General features: G+C 44.8%; 1 protein-coding gene across 1 annotated transcript in view; it reads right to left on the reverse strand.

Annotated features, from left to right (window-relative positions):
- DNAAF6 (dynein axonemal assembly factor 6) overlaps positions 1-16,035 on the reverse strand; it is a 167,746-nt gene that overhangs the window by 150,653 nt on the left and 1,058 nt on the right. The gene's annotated exons all lie outside the window — the stretch shown is intronic.

Consider the following 16,035-nt stretch of genomic DNA (forward strand, 5'->3'; position numbering starts at 1 on the left):
TTGTCTTCTTATAAGAGTTGATTAATCACAGAGTGAAGACCAGAAGACATTGGAAAACGCAGCACAAATAGTGACAGACCATTAGCAATTCTGGGTGTGGTGTGGATATCTGTTTCCAGGAAAGCTGTGTTTGTCTGTGCTGCAAGTTTTGGAATGTAACAAAGAAACTGTGTGACTGGGTTGGAAGATACATGATTCAGTGGAATGTGAATGGGTGTGGCTTTGAGTTGTAGTTGAGTCGAAAATGTGTGAAGACTAATGGATGTTTTTAGCAGAGCCGTGTATGCAATTCATATTTTATGTATAAGGGCGAGATTATGAGCTGTTTGTGAAAATGAGTACATGAAAATGTGAATGCGTATGGAGTACGGTATTTGTTTTCATTAGGGGTGCACCGAAATTCCGGCAGCCGAAAATATTGGCCGAAAATGTACGTAACCCATTTCGGCCGATATTGTTACATATCGGCCGAAAATATGGGGTGTGGGATTTGTCGCTCACCATCTGCGGGCGGGCGCCGGGCGGGCGGTTTACTTTGAGTCACTGCATCTTTATTTTACCTTACAATCGTGACGCTCCAGTAACAACTCTGCAGGCAGAGCGGAGGGCGGCGTAACGTCACTTACTCACGTGACGCGCCTGCTCCGCCTCCTTTATTCATAAAGTGGGCGGAGCAGGTGCGTCACGTGAGTAAGTGACGTTACGCCGCCCTCCGCTCTGCCTGCACAGTTGTTACTGGAGCGTCACGATTGTAAGGTAAAATAAAGATGCAGTGAGTGATTAGTCTGCTGTGAGCAGCAGGGCCGGGGCTGTTATGGGTAGGGGGATTGGTCTATGGCACTGCTATGGGGAGGGGGGATCTGTGCACTGTTATGCCCATAACAGTGCACATATCCCCCCCTCCATAACAGCGCCACCCACAGATCCCCCTCTCCATAACAGCGCCACCCACAGATCCCCTTCTCCATAACAGAGCCACCCACAGATCCCCCCCTCCATAACAGCGCCACCCACAGATCCCCCCCTCCATAACAGAGCCACCCACAGATCCCCCCCTCCATAACAGAGCCACCCACAGATCCCCCTCTCCATAACAGTGCACAGATCCCCCTCTCCATAACAGCGCCACCCACAGATCCCCCTCTCCATAACAGCGCCACCCACAGATCCCCCTCTCCATAACAGAGCCACCCACAGATCCCCCTCTCCATAACAGAGCCACCCATAGATCCCCCTCTCCATAACAGAGCCACCCACAGATCCCCCCCTCCATAACAGAGCCACCCACAGATCCCCCCCTCCATAACAGCGCCACCCACAGATCCCCCTCTCCATAACAGCGCCACCCACAGATCCCCCTCTCCATAACAGCGCCACCCACAGATCCCTCTCTCCATATATAATATGATTTATTAAATTCATGAAAAAGAATTATTAATAAAATCATTTTAAAAAAAGTATTTTAAAAGTATTTGGGCAAAAAGGCAGTTTCGGTTTCGGTTTTCGGTCAAGGGCATCCAGAATTTTCGGTTTCGGACCAGAATTTTCATTTCGGTGCACCCCTAGTTTTCATATAATATGCGCATTGAGAATTTTATTTTTATTTTTTGGAAGTTTTTGGTTTTTATTGGCGCCAACAGCATTGATCAAGCTGTATATTTTTTTTATTGAAGTCAATTAAAAGTTTTTATGGGCCCTTTGTGTGTTCATGTCTGTATTGTCAGATCTGTTTGTTTCAATGTTTGAAGTTACGTGTTACATGTTAAGTGTTGTGCTTAACATCTGAGCTCATATGGGCAGCTGGGACACTAATGACGGACAGAAGGAGGACCACAGAGTCCAACTAAAAGGGGTGGACTTAGATGACAGAGTGGGAGGAAGGAGAATCTGAGCCTTCTATGTGAATTAATGGGGTTTTGACAAAACCTTTCAAAACTGACTCACTACCACTCGAGACCATGGACAGGGAATACATCACAGATCATGTATTTAGCATTATACTAGATTGCCCAGTCAGCATGTTAGGAAGAGATTTGTTCATTAAGCTTGATTTGCAAGTATCAGCAAAAAATCAGGGCATAAGAGTACACTCAGATCTCATTCCAATCTCTACACCAGTGCCACTGATTCTTGCAAACATACAGGACCACCCAGAACTTAATAACATTAACCCTGCATTATGGTCTTCAAATGAATATGACACAGGATTCATAGATTGCACACATTACACAGCTACTGTGAAACCAGGTGTAATCTCAGTATATCAGAAACAATACCCGCTGTCAAAAGAGAAACTTGATGGACTTAGACCAAAGATAGAAGAATTCCTAAAAAAGGGAATCCTGGAAGAGGTGATTTCACCCTACAGCACGCCTGTGAAATGTACAATGCATTTGATTATCTGAAATGTTCCCTCATGTCGAGTCTAGGGCTGGGCCTCCCTGACTATAAAATGCTCTTCCACATGTTTTCACGTCAAAATTGTAAAAACATGGCGGGTGTACTGACACAAGAAAACGGAGGCAAGTTGCGTCCTTGTGTATTTTTCTCAAAGGTAATGCCCACCCCTGTTCAAGGGATGTCGACATGTCTGTGTTCTCTTGCAGCCTGTGCTATGATGGTAGAGTTGGCAACTCCTTTCACAATGTGACGTTACACCATTTTTGCACACTACACATGATGTTGTAGGCCTACTCAAGGGCATCCACACTCAGCACAGCAGGCAGCTGAGCTCATTGCACTCACAAGAGCATGTATTCTACATGCTGGCAGACCTGTCACCATCTATACTGATAGTAGATACGCACATGGGGTAGTGTGGGACCATGGTATGATCTGGCAGAGGAGAGGATTCACAACAGCAGATGGTAAGGCTCATGTCCCACAGGGCAATGCGCTGGCAGATAAAGTGGCGAAATGAGTGGCCAAATGCAACCCCACAGGTCCGTGTAACCATTGGGAGATGCCATGTCTGGCACCACCATCCCCTGAGATGTTGCAAATACTTACTGATCTTCAGTGGTATGCCACTGAACAGGAACAGCAAGACTGGTGTTATCCAGTATTGCAGAAAAATCCTAAGACAGGATTAGTCTGCAAAGAGGGGGTGGGATATAGCAGCATTGGGATACTCATGGGAAGGCCTTTCCCCACCCACTGGGCCCAATGAGACCTTGATTTAATAAGGGAAGAAATGTCACCAAATTGATACAGGTACTTAACAAAACTGAGGAAAAAGTTGCTTGTAAGTCTCCCTCTTTTCCACAGGAACCCACCCACCCATACAGGGTGGGGGATGAGGTGGTGGTCGAAACACTGAAGAAAGGAAGAGCTCAAGGTGATTTCATATATGGCCCACCTACTACCGTGGTTGCAGTAACCAGAACAGCTGTGCTGACTGAACAATCTCCAATTTGGATCCACGCCACCCGAGTGAAGCTTGTGAGAGAAAGAGAGGAGGTAGGAACGGAGGCAGACAGCCTTGGCCTTGAAGAAGGACGAGAGGTACTAACGGGGGCAGACAGCCCTGACCTCCAACGAGGCCCAGAGGTACTAACGGAGGCAGACAGCCTTGACCCCCAATGAGATGACGCAGTCTGGAAATTCCTCGAGATGGCTGAGATGCAGTGCCTTAATAATTGCAATTTTGTGTCTCCTACTTACTGTCCCATGGCTGTGGGACAGACAGATATACCTGAAAACAGAATGCAGGGGGGAAGACAATCTGTGGAAGACAAAGGAGAACTTATGGCTGTACCTGGCCAAAACTCTGAACTTAACTAATTTCTGTCTCCGAACCACTTTATCGGCATCTAACATTTTGGAGACATGTCTGGTAGCAGTCCCCACCCCAGTAGATGTATGGACGGGGCTCCTACGTTCCCAATGGAATGATACTGATTTGCAGGATCATGATGTTAAATATGGATATGTAAATCCTTATCATGCTTGTTATAACTGTCCTACATATGAGACTCTGCAGAGTAATATGATAGAAATAATTACAGGTCTTGTTACAGCCACAGAAATATGTTACAAGTTCTCCTGCGATGAGAAACTATTGCCCCCCTGCATACAAGCAAAAATGCAGAATAAGACTAAGCCAAATATTTGCAATAGAAATATAAGTAGCTGTAAAAAGATAGTATCAGGAAAGAATATGCAATGTAGCATTACAAAAACAGTACCATCCCTAGACAAACATGTACCTCTACCAACAGGATGGGTATTGGCCTGTGGAAATACTAGTCACGCATACATACCGGCCAATATTACAGAGGGGCCCTGTACAATAGCTAGGTTGACATTAGCAATGATACCACTATTCCCAGCAATGCAGACACGACACACGAGAGACACTTCCCTACAGCTACCAGAAAATTGTGACTATAATGTGAATCTCCTCTCTAGATCAGAATACATCAGTTTAGGGGTATCTTTGATAGGAGTACCAGGGTCGGCCATATATAACCACAGGACAATATCAAAACTTGCCTGTTTTATAGTCAAACAGATAAATGTCACTAGTGCAATTCTGCAAGATATGCTGCTGGATATACAATCATATAAAAAGGCTATCTTGCAGAATAGGGCAACTATTGACTATTTATTGTTCCAACATGGTGTAGGATGCTCAGCATTCGCAGGGATGTGTTGTTTCAATTTATCAGATCACTCCCGTGGAATAAAAGATTAAATAGGCCAATTAGAAGAGATGAGAAAACATTTAAAACAAGATGTTGACCAAGGTTGGTGGGACTGGCTTTTTGGCTGGATACCTGACTTTGGTCAAATAAGATATGTTTTAGGAGTGGTACTCGCCGTGATCGCTGCAATAGTGGGTCTCTGCTGTTGTCTGCAGTGTGTGCCCTCCCTTCTAGCCATATGTCAAAAGGTGGCCGAAAGAGGGGTACACTCAACATTCCTCTATACTCTGGTAGAGGTAGAAGAGGCAAACACAACCTCAACAAAGCCTGAGGATTATACTCCTGAAGGGTATATGGAATACCTAAAGGCTTACAAGCAAACAAAGGGAGAGCAGAGAAAGAACCATATAGTATAAGGTATATCTATAAGGTTCTAAGAGGGGATTAATGGTGTATAAGTAACTCCATTTTGTCCTATTTAACAATGTGTACTGTGTAGGGGTGCACCGAAATATCGGCAGCCGAAAATATCGGCCGAAAATGCACCTAATCCACTTCGGCCGATATTGTTACATATCGGCCGAAAATATGGGGTGTGGGATTTGTCACCCACCATCTGCGGGCGGGCGCCGGGCGGGCGGTTTACTTTGTCACTGCATCTTTATTTTACCTTACAATCGTGACGCTCCAGTAACTAACAACTCTGCAGGCAGAGCAGAGGCCGGCGTAACGTCACTTACTCACGTGACGCGCCTGCTCCGCCTCCTTCATTCATAAAGTGGGCGGAGCAGGTGCGTCACGTGAGTAAGTGACGTTACGCCGCCCTCCGCTCTGCCTGCAGAGTTGTTACTGGAGCGTCACGATTGTAAGGTAAAATAAAGATGCAGTGAGTAGTCTGCTGTGAGCAGCAGGGCCGGGGCTGTTATGGGTAGGGGGATCGGTCTATGGCACTGCTATGGGGAGGGGGGATCTGTGCACTGTTATGGGGAAAGGGATCTGTGCACTGTTATGGGGAAAGGGATCTGTGCACTGTTATGGGGAAAGGGATCTGTGCACTGTTATGGGGAAAGGGATCTGTGCACTGTTATGGGGAAAGGGATCTGTGCACTGTTATGCCCATAACAGTGCACATATCCCCTTTCCATAACAGTGCACAGATCCCCCTCTCCATAACAGCGCCACCCACAGATCCCCCTCTCCATAACAGTGCACAGATCCCCCTCTCCATAACAGCGCCACCCACAGATCCCCCTCTCCATAACAGCGCCACCCACAGATCCCCCTCTCCATAACAGCGCCACCCACAGATCCCCCTCTCCATAACAGCGCCACCCACAGATCCCCCTCTCCATAACAGCGCCACCCACAGATCCCCCTCTCCATAACAGCGCCACCCACAGATCCCCCTCTCCATAGCGCCACCCACAGATCCCCCTCTCCATAACAGCACCACCCACAGATCCCCCTCTCCATAACAGCGCCACCCACAGATGAATTTCATTCATGAAAAAGAATTATTAAAAAGTATTTTAAAAGTATTTGGGCAAAAAGGCAGTTTCGGTTTCGGTTTTCGGTCAAGGGCATCCTGAATTTTCGGTTTCGGACCAGAATTTTCATTTCGGTGCACCCCTAGTACTGTGATAATATCTTGGTCAATGCACTGTTTCAAGATTCCCTTTCTTGTGGAATGTGAGAAACTTCCTGTCCAGTTTCAAGATACCCATACATTCCTTAGTTTAAATAATCATACCTTATAAGGTCATCCTCACTCAAGGCATACTAGCCCATATGTGTCTATACCTGATTGGTTAAATGCTGTTACCAATCTATTATGTTAACATCTATTATGTTAATGCAGAGCTCATGTGTATTCATGCTATAGGTTAAAACAAATGCTAACATATGACTGGATGTAAAGGAAGTTCAACTTCCCCTTTATTAAGCATTTACATGCTGTTAATAAACAGAGTGAATTGGAACAAGACACGTGTTTGGTGTTAAATCTGATTCACCCTCCTGGTACCAGAAAAGACTTAATTCAAGCTTACTACCGAAAGTCTGGTGTCAGGGACACCATAGGCAAAGAGTCCAAATTGCCTAACAGGCATGACTACAATGGGCTGCCCGTTCCGTTCCGCAAATTGCGGAAGGCACACGGGCGGCTTCCGTTTTTTGCGGATCCCAGGTTGCGGCAACCTTTTCCATCTGTCAGAAATATATTAGACATTCCTCTCTCCTGATAATTGTATAGCTACTACTACAGTGGGTAATGGGCATCAGTACAGAAGCGGTCTGCATATTTTATGCTACAGATTGAGTATGGACAAGATAGAGACAGTGTAAAATGGAAACGTTACTGATGTTTGTGTTTGGTGTGACTTATTTGATGCTGTGATTTAGACATTGGTAAATGTCATGACATCGATGAATATTGTAATTAGGCATAGAGGGTTTTTCTGGAAAAAAAGAGTCTGCTTTCTGATTAATGGGGGTAGGGGGAATGATAAAATACATAGAAGTCTATGGTGCCCTCCTCTAGGATCATGTACAGTTATACAGGGAGAGAGCAGGATCCACATCTCTCCGCAAGCATCTTGTCAACATGTCCCCCACCGGCCCCCTCTCCTCCTCCATCCTCCAGAGTCCAGGATGGCTGAAATCACCTCAAGCTGAAAGGGAAGGGGGAGCGGCTACTTTAAAACAAATTATCCCAGGCTGTGTAGCAGCTAAAGATGTGATCCGTGATTGAAAGCTGACAATCTAAGCTAGCTGAGCATCATTGAGAGATATATCCTTTAGAAATCAGATTGGGAATGAGAGAAGCAGATATATGCAACTATCACCAAAATCGGGTCTCTCTAACCCAATCAAAGCCTAAGATTCCCCCCTTCACCCCAATCCCCCCGACAACCACACAACCCCAAATGGTGTTTGTTTCTTTTCCTGCGTGAACAAACAGGACTTTGTTTACATAACGGAAACCAGATGGATCTGTTATGCTTGGCCATAGACTTCTATTATGATGGATGAAAATGGAATGCCTCTTAAAGGCTTCTATAAATTCCATTCTTTTCTGTTATAACGGAATTCCTACACAACCCGGACCTGTAAAGTTTGGCTTCGCTCATCCCTACCTGCCACCTCTCCAGGCACATCTGTTGTGGTAACTACTTGCATTCCCCATGTAATAACGATCCTGGAACTTCTATTCTTACGCATCTGTGTTGTGCCATTCCTTTGTTATGTCTGCTAGAAGTTATGAATGAATTGCCAGCAGCTTGCAGTAAACGTACAGATGGGTGTTCCCAGTTGGAGGTGTGCCCTGCACAGTCAGACACACCCAGCAGTACCTTTACTGCAGACTGCTGGCAATTTATTTGTAAACTTCTAGCAGGAATAAGGCTACTTTCACACTTGCGGCAGAGGATTCCGGCAGGCAGTTCCGTCGCCGGTACTGCCTGCCGGATCTGGCAATCCAGACGCAAACTGATGGCATTTGTCAGACGGATACGTCTGACAAATGCATTGAAATACCGGATCCGTCTCTCCGTTGTCATCTGGAAAAACAGATCCAGTATTTTTTTTTTGCATTTTTAACCTCTTCAGGACACATGACGTACCGGTACGTCATGTGTATTTCCGATCACCGCCGCCCGGCGGGCGTTGATCGGAACAAGATGCCTGGCACCTTGGCTAAATGCGCGGGGGGGTCTCGTGACCCCCCCGTGTCGGCAATCGCCGCACACCGCAGGTCAATTCAGACCTGCGGTTTGCGGCTTTACCGGCGGTTTGCGGCTGCTGGCAGCGGTGCCATCGGGTCCCTATGCGGCTGTAGGGGGGACCTGATGGCATGGAAGGCAGCGCGATGCCTAAGGAAGGCATTGCGCTGCCTTCTGGTGACGAGCCTGTGAGATGCAGCCCCCTGGATCTCACAGGCCGGAAGCTGTATGAGTAATACACACTGTATTACTCATACAGCCAATGCATTCCAATACAGAAGTATTGGAATGCATTGTAAAGGATTAGACCCCCAAAAGTTCAAGTCCCAAAGTGGGACAAAAAATAAAGTGAAAAAAAAGTTGAAAAAATAAAGTTTTCCCCCAAAAAATTAAAAGTTTCAAGTAAAAATAAACAAAAACTTAATTTTCCCCAAATAAAGTTAAAAAAAATTGGTAAAAAGAAAAGTATACATATTAGGTATCGCCGCGTCCGTATCGACCGGCTCTATAAACATATCACATGACCTAACCCCTCAGATGAACACCGTAAAAAAAAAAAAAAAAACTGTGCTAAATAAACAATTTTTTGTCACCTTCCATCACAAAAAGTGTAATAGCAAGCGATCAAAAAGGTGTTTGCCCACCAAAATAGTACCAATCTAACCGTCACCTCATCCCGCAAAAAAAGAGACCCTACCTGAGACAATCGCCCAAAAAATAAAAAAAACTATGGCTCAGAACATGGAGACACTAAAACATCATTTTTTTTGTTTCAAAAATGATATTATTGTGCAAAACTTTCATAAATAAAAAAAAAGTATACATATTAGTTATCACCCTGTCCGTATTGACCGGTTCTATAAAAATATCACATGACCTAACCCCTCAGATGAACACTGTAAAAAATAAAAACTGTGCTAAATAAACCATTTTTTGTCACCTTACATCACAAAAAGTGTAATAGCAAGCGATCAAAAAGTCACACGCACCCCAAAATAGTGCCAATAAAACCGTCATCTCATCCCGCAAAAATCATACCCTACCCAAGGTAATTGCCCAAAAACTGAAAAAAATTATGGCTTTCAGACTATGGAAACACTAAAACATGATTTTTTTGGCTTCAAAAATGAAATCATTGTGTAAAACTTACATAAATAAATAAAAAGTATACATATTAGGTATCGCCGCATCCGTAATAACTTGCTCTATAAAAATATCACATGACCTAACCCCTCAGGTGAATACCGTAAAAAAATAAACATAAAAACGGTGTAAAAAAAGCAATTTTTTGTCACCTTACATCACAAAAAGTGTAATAGCAAGCGATCAAAAAGTCACACGCACCCCAAAATAGTGCCAATAAAACCGTCATCTCATCCCGCAAAAATCATACCCTACCCAAGGTAATCGCCCAAAAACTGAAAAAATTATGGCTCTCAGACTATGGAAACACTAAAACATGATTTTTTTTGTTTAAAAAAAGGAATCATTGTGTAAAACTTAAATAAATTTAAAAAAAGTATACATATTAGGTATCGCCGCATACGTGACAACCTGGTCTATAAAAATACCACATGATCTAACCTGTCAGATGAATAACAAAATAACAAAAAATAAAAACGGTGCCAAAACAGCTATTTCTTGTTACCTTGCCTCACAAAAAGTGTAATATAGAGCAACCAAAAATCATATGTACCCTAAACTAGTACCAACAATACTGCCACCCTATCCCGTAGTTTCTAAAATGGGGTCACTTTTTTGGAGTTTCTACTCTAGGGGTGCATCAGGGGGGCTTCAAATGGGACATGGTGTCCAGTAGGGATCGACCGATATTGATTTTTTAGGGCCGATACCGATAATTTGTGAACTTTCAGGCCGATAGCCGATAATTTATACCGATATTCTGGTAATTTTCATATATATATTTTTTTTAATTCCTACACAAATCTGCTGAAAATTAATATGTTTACTGTTAACGTGTATTTTATTTAATTTATTTTTTTAAATCTTTCTTTCATTTATACTTAATATTATTATTTTTTTTCTTTACTAACTTTTAGCCCCCTTAGGGACTAGAGCCCTTGTCCTATTCACCTTGATAGATCTCTATCAGGGTGAATAGGATCTCACACTGTCCCTGCTGCTCTGTGCTTTGTGCACACAGCAGCAGGGAGCTGAACATGGCAGCCAGGGCTTCAGTAGCGTCCTGGCTGCCATGGTAACCGATCGGAGCCCCAGGATTACACTGCTGGGGCTCCGATCGGAGGAGCAGGGGAGAGGGGATCCTGTGGCCACTGCCACCAATGATTAATACTGGGGCTGCTTGGGTGGGGGGGGGGGCGCAATACTGGGGCACTGCCACCAATGTTTTTAATACTGGGATGGGGGTGGGGGGCGCACTGCGCCACCAATGATTAATACTGGGGGGGGCGCACTGCGGGAGCTGGCTGCAGAATCATATAGCCGGCTCCCGACCTCTATGAGCGGTAGCTGCGATCCGCGGCACCTGAGGGGTTAACTACCGCAGATCGCAGCTATTGCTCATAGAGGTCGGGAGCCGGCTATGTGATTCTGCAGCCAGCTCCCGCCTCCTGTATATGAATAAATGAGAGATTTCTCTTCATTGGTGGAGCGCTGGCCACAGCCCCTCCCCTCCTCTTGTCCTCCTTCCTCTCATTGGCGGCAGCAGCAGCACAGGGGGAGGAGACACTGCTTCCTTCTCCCCTGTGCTGCTGAGGGAACACGGAGAGCGCAATCCTTGTTCCCAATACGTTATCGGTATATCGGCAAAATAGATGCCGATACCGATAACGGTCAAAATACTGAATATCGGCCGATAATATCGGTAAAACCGATAATCGGTCGATCCCTAGTGTCCAGCTAAATCTGCCTTCCAAAAACCGTATGGCATTCCTTTCCTTCTGCGCCCTGTTGTGTGTCCGTACAGCAGTTTACGACCACATATGGGGTGTTTCTGTAAACTACAGAATCAGGGCCATAAATATTGAGTTTTGTTTGGCTGTTAACCCTTGCTTTGTTACTGGGAAAAATGGATTAAAATGGAAGATTTGCCCAAAAAATTTAATTTCATCTCCATTTGCCAATAGATCTTGTGGAACACCTAAAAGGTTAACGACGTTTGTAAAATCTGTTTTGAATACCTTGAGGGGTGTAGTTTCTTAGATGGGGTCACTTTTATGGACTTTCTACTCTAGGGGTGCATCAGGGGCAGGGCCGGATTAACGTAGGGGCTGATGGTGCTGCAGCTCCAGGCCCCTACCATAAAATAGGCCCATCTGCCAGCCAAAAGGCCGTCGGGAGGGTTAAAAGTCCTCTGCTGTACACAGCGCAGCGTCACACAGCACACAGTCAATGCAGAGACGCTCACCTCACGCTGGCAGCAGGGAGCCTGAGGGCGGGACTCGGGAGGAGCGTAATATGATCTTAGAGTGGAAGCTGCTTCTGCCAGCCCCTCCCCTCCCCGCCCACCAACCAATCAGAGCTGAGGCAAGGCAAGCACTTCACAGGTCCTGTAAGGGAACTGCACAGTGTAAAGTGTAGTTCCCAGGTTAGAACAGTGCCTCTGCCAGGACCTGTGATGACATCATCTTCAGCATCACAGGTCCTGCAGAATCTAGCAAAGGAACTGCACCAAAAATGGTGTAGTTCCTAGGTTTCAAAGGTACATCTGCCAGGACCTGTGATGACATCATCACAGGTCCTTCAACCCCTAACAGCAAGTATTTGAAGTTCACAATCAGCTCTGCATTGATCCATACAGACTGGAATGGAGTGGTAAGAGGAGGTCCTCCACTTTTCATCATTTACCCCCCCTCCATGCCCTGTTTTTACTCATTGCTCACTCATGTATAATACTTCAGACAGTTACAGTGACCACTACCTCATGTACTTCACACACACAGTGACTATAATGTATAACTGACCACATATTTCTATAAACACTGCATCTACAGTATTATACCTTGTATGCATCACATCTATATATATATATATATATATAAACACACACACACACACACACACACTGCATATATTAAACAGTATTATAGATGCAATATGTACAGATATATAATATATATTGCAGTGTACTGATATGTGAGGTACAAGGTATAATATATGCAGTGTGTATAGATATATTGTATATACAGCAGTGTACTGATATGTGAGGTACGAGGTATAATAGATGGTGTGTACAGGTATATTGTATATACAGTATTGGATTGATATGTGAGGTACGAGCTGTAATTTATACCTCATATATCAGTACACTGCTGTATATACTATATACCTGAACACACTGCATATATTATACCTCGTACCTCACATATCAGTACACTGCTGTATATACTATATATCTGTACACACTGTATCTATTATGCCTCTTTTGTGTGCCAGGCCTGTTTTGTAATCCCAATCCGGCCCTGATGGCATAAATTATAAAACAGCAGCGAACATAGTTCATGGAACAAAGAGAGAGGCCTGGAATGGGTAGTGGGAGGGGCTATAAAAGGGGAATGGGGGCCCAATTTAGATATTTGCTATGGGGCCCAGTGATTTCTATGTACGCCTTTGACAGGAGCAGAGAGATAAGAGAAGTGACAGATGACACAGAGTTTAGATTACAGGTTGAATTAACCCTTTAGGATCAAATTGGCTTCTCAGGAGATAAATATGTTAAAGGCATCTCATTCAGTAGCTATATAACTAAGGGTGGGTTCACATCTCCTTTATGGATTCCGTTAAGTGGGGACTGTGGGGACTATTTTATTATCAGCCAGTGACTGTGTTACTGTAATACTGTTATCAATTCAGCACATAGTTTTCCCTGTGCTGCATTCACATTTCACTTCACTTGGTTCGTTGTACTACTGTCAGTGTCAGACTGTTGTCCCTGTGGGTAACAATGCACAACAGACAACAATGCACACCACAGTGACAGCTCCTGACTCCTGTCCTGAGTACTCCTGTCCGGCGTCAGCCTCAGCTTCCCTTCACTATCACTATAATCAATCACTCTTCCTGATCCTGACTCACTCATTAGAGAGCTGAAGAGCCGACTGAGTCAGCAGCAGCAAGTGAATCGAATGGATAGCATCTGCGCATGCGCACCGGCACCTAGAGTCTTCAGTTCACTTGCGAGTCAGCTCAGCAGTCAGTGACTCACCAAGTGAACCGAAGATCCGATTCATGAATCGGTTCATTTGAATGAGCTGATTCAAATGAACCGATTCATCTGAAAGATCCGAACTTCCTATCACTACTGAGGTCATATCCGGCGGGCCGCGGCATTACAGGAACAGCACCAGCTGCTCTGACGTCCTGCCGCCGGATATACGTCACAGGATATCCGGCGGCAGGACGTCAGAGCAGCTGGTGCGGTTCCTGTAATGCCGGCCCGCCGGATATGACCTCAGTGCGCCCGCGGTTATCCCTCCTGCACGCTGCGCTGTGTACAACCTACTCAGCAGTTTCGACCAGCACACGGCCCACAGCGCTCAGCCACACCAGCCCGTGAGACAGCAGGAGCTTCTGGAGCAGGGCAGGTATCAGATAAACTCATCCAGTTGGAAGGGAGGGCAATCATAGTGCTGTTCTGATTTATGGACACAGCTCTCAGCATGCTTAGCCAGCCTTCTATCTGGCTGTTTCTGAGCCTGTGGACTGTGACTCTCAAGAAGCACAGCCAGATAGAAGGCTGGCTAAGCATGCTGAGAGCTGTGTCCATAAATCATAACAGCACTATGGAAATTACTGACTGGCTAAGCATGCTGAGAGCTCAGTCTAAATAACATAACACATTAAAGAAATTACTGTTTCTAGCTGCTAGTCCACAGCTAGTCCACAGCAGCTAGAAACAGTAATTTCTTTAAAGGGATTCTGTCACCAGGTTTGACCCCTGTCAGCTAAAAATATGCTGATGTTCAGGGAGTCTTCACGATTCCTAATGTGGGCTTATAAATGTCATCTGTGGTCTTATTTAGCTAAAAAACAGCTTTTACTAACCTGTCAGTCAAACAAATAAGGTGCCCAAGGGGATGTTAATGGGTGCAAGATGCCCGCCGCACCCACCGCCGTTCGTGCCCAGCGCCGCCTTTCCGGACTTCTGCACCGCCTCCTAATCCTCTGTGCCGCCTCTCGCTCTCCCTCACTCCCCCTCCTTCTGCTGTAAGATCTCGCGCTTGCGCACAGGGCTCTGCCTGATGCGCCCGTGCAGACTTCTCCATTTGGCTTCTTACAGCGAAGTGGAGGGGGGAGGGAGGGAGAGCGAGAGGCGGCACAGAGGATTAGGAGGCGGCGCAGAAGTCCGGAAAGGCGGCGCTGGGCATGAACGGCGGCGGGTGCGGCTGACACCTTGCATTCATTAACATCCCCTTGGGCACCTTATTTGTTTGACTGACAGGTTAGTAAAAGCTGTTTTTTAGCTAAATAAGCCCACAGATGACATTTATAAGCCCACATTAGGAATCGTGAAGACGCCCTGAACATTAGCATATTTTTAGCTGACAGGGGTCAAACCTGGTGACAGAATCCCTTTAATGTGTTATGTTATTTAGACACAGCTCTCAGCATGCTTAGCCAGCCTTCTATCTGACTGGCTAAGCATGCTGAGTGCTGTGTCCATAAATCATAACACAGCTCTATGAAAATTACTGTTTCTAGCTGCTGTTGTCCACAGTCCACAGCAGCTAGAAAACAGTAATCTTCATAGTCATGTTAAATGATCACTATAGTGTCAGGAAAACAAAGCGGTTTTCCTGACACTATAGTGCCCTGAGGGTGCCCCACCCTCAGGGTCCCCCTCCCGTGGTCCCCCTCCATGTTGCCAAGATAGAAGCCAAATGAAGGGGTAGTTGCAGGAACAAAATACTTTAATGGTATCGATAAAATATATATGTAATTAAGACACTGAGTGCAGTTCCATAAAAAGGCCCAGCAAAATCCTCAGCACCAGGCCCATGATGCTCTTAATCCGGCCCTGATCAGGGGGGCTTCAAATGGGACATGGTGTCAAAAAACCAGTCCAGCAAAACCTTCCTTCCAAAAACCGTATGGCATTCCTTTCCTTCTGTGCCCTGCCGTGTGCCCGTACAGCAGTTTACAACCACATATAGGGGGTTTCTGTAAACTACAGAATCAGGGCCATAAATATTGAGTTTTGTCAGTTAACCCTTGCTTTGTAACTGGAAAAAAATTATTAAAATGGAAAATCTGCCAAAAAAGTGAAATTTTGAAATTGTATCTCTATTTTCCATTAATTCTTGTGGAACACCTAAAAGGTTAACAAAGTTTGTAAAATCAGTTTTGAATACCTTGAGGGATGTAGTTTTTAGAATGGGGTCATTTTGGGGTGGTTTCTTTTATGTAAGCCTCGCAAAGTGACTTCAGACCTGAACTGGTCCCTAAAAATTGGGTTTTTGAAAATTTCAGAAAAATTTCAAGATTTGCTTCTAAACTTCTAAGCCTTGTAACATCCCCAAAAGATAAAATATAGTTCCCAAAATGATCCAAACATGAAGTAGACATATGTGGAATGTAAAGTAATAACTATTTTTGGAGGTATTACTATGTATTATAGAAGTAGAGAAATTGAAACTTGGAAATTTGAAAATTTTTACTAATTTTTGGTAAATTTGGTATTTTTTTTATAA

This window comes from Bufo bufo, chromosome 8 (genome assembly GCF_905171765.1).
Source record: "Bufo bufo chromosome 8, aBufBuf1.1, whole genome shotgun sequence".
Classification (NCBI taxonomy): domain Eukaryota; kingdom Metazoa; phylum Chordata; class Amphibia; order Anura; family Bufonidae; genus Bufo; species Bufo bufo.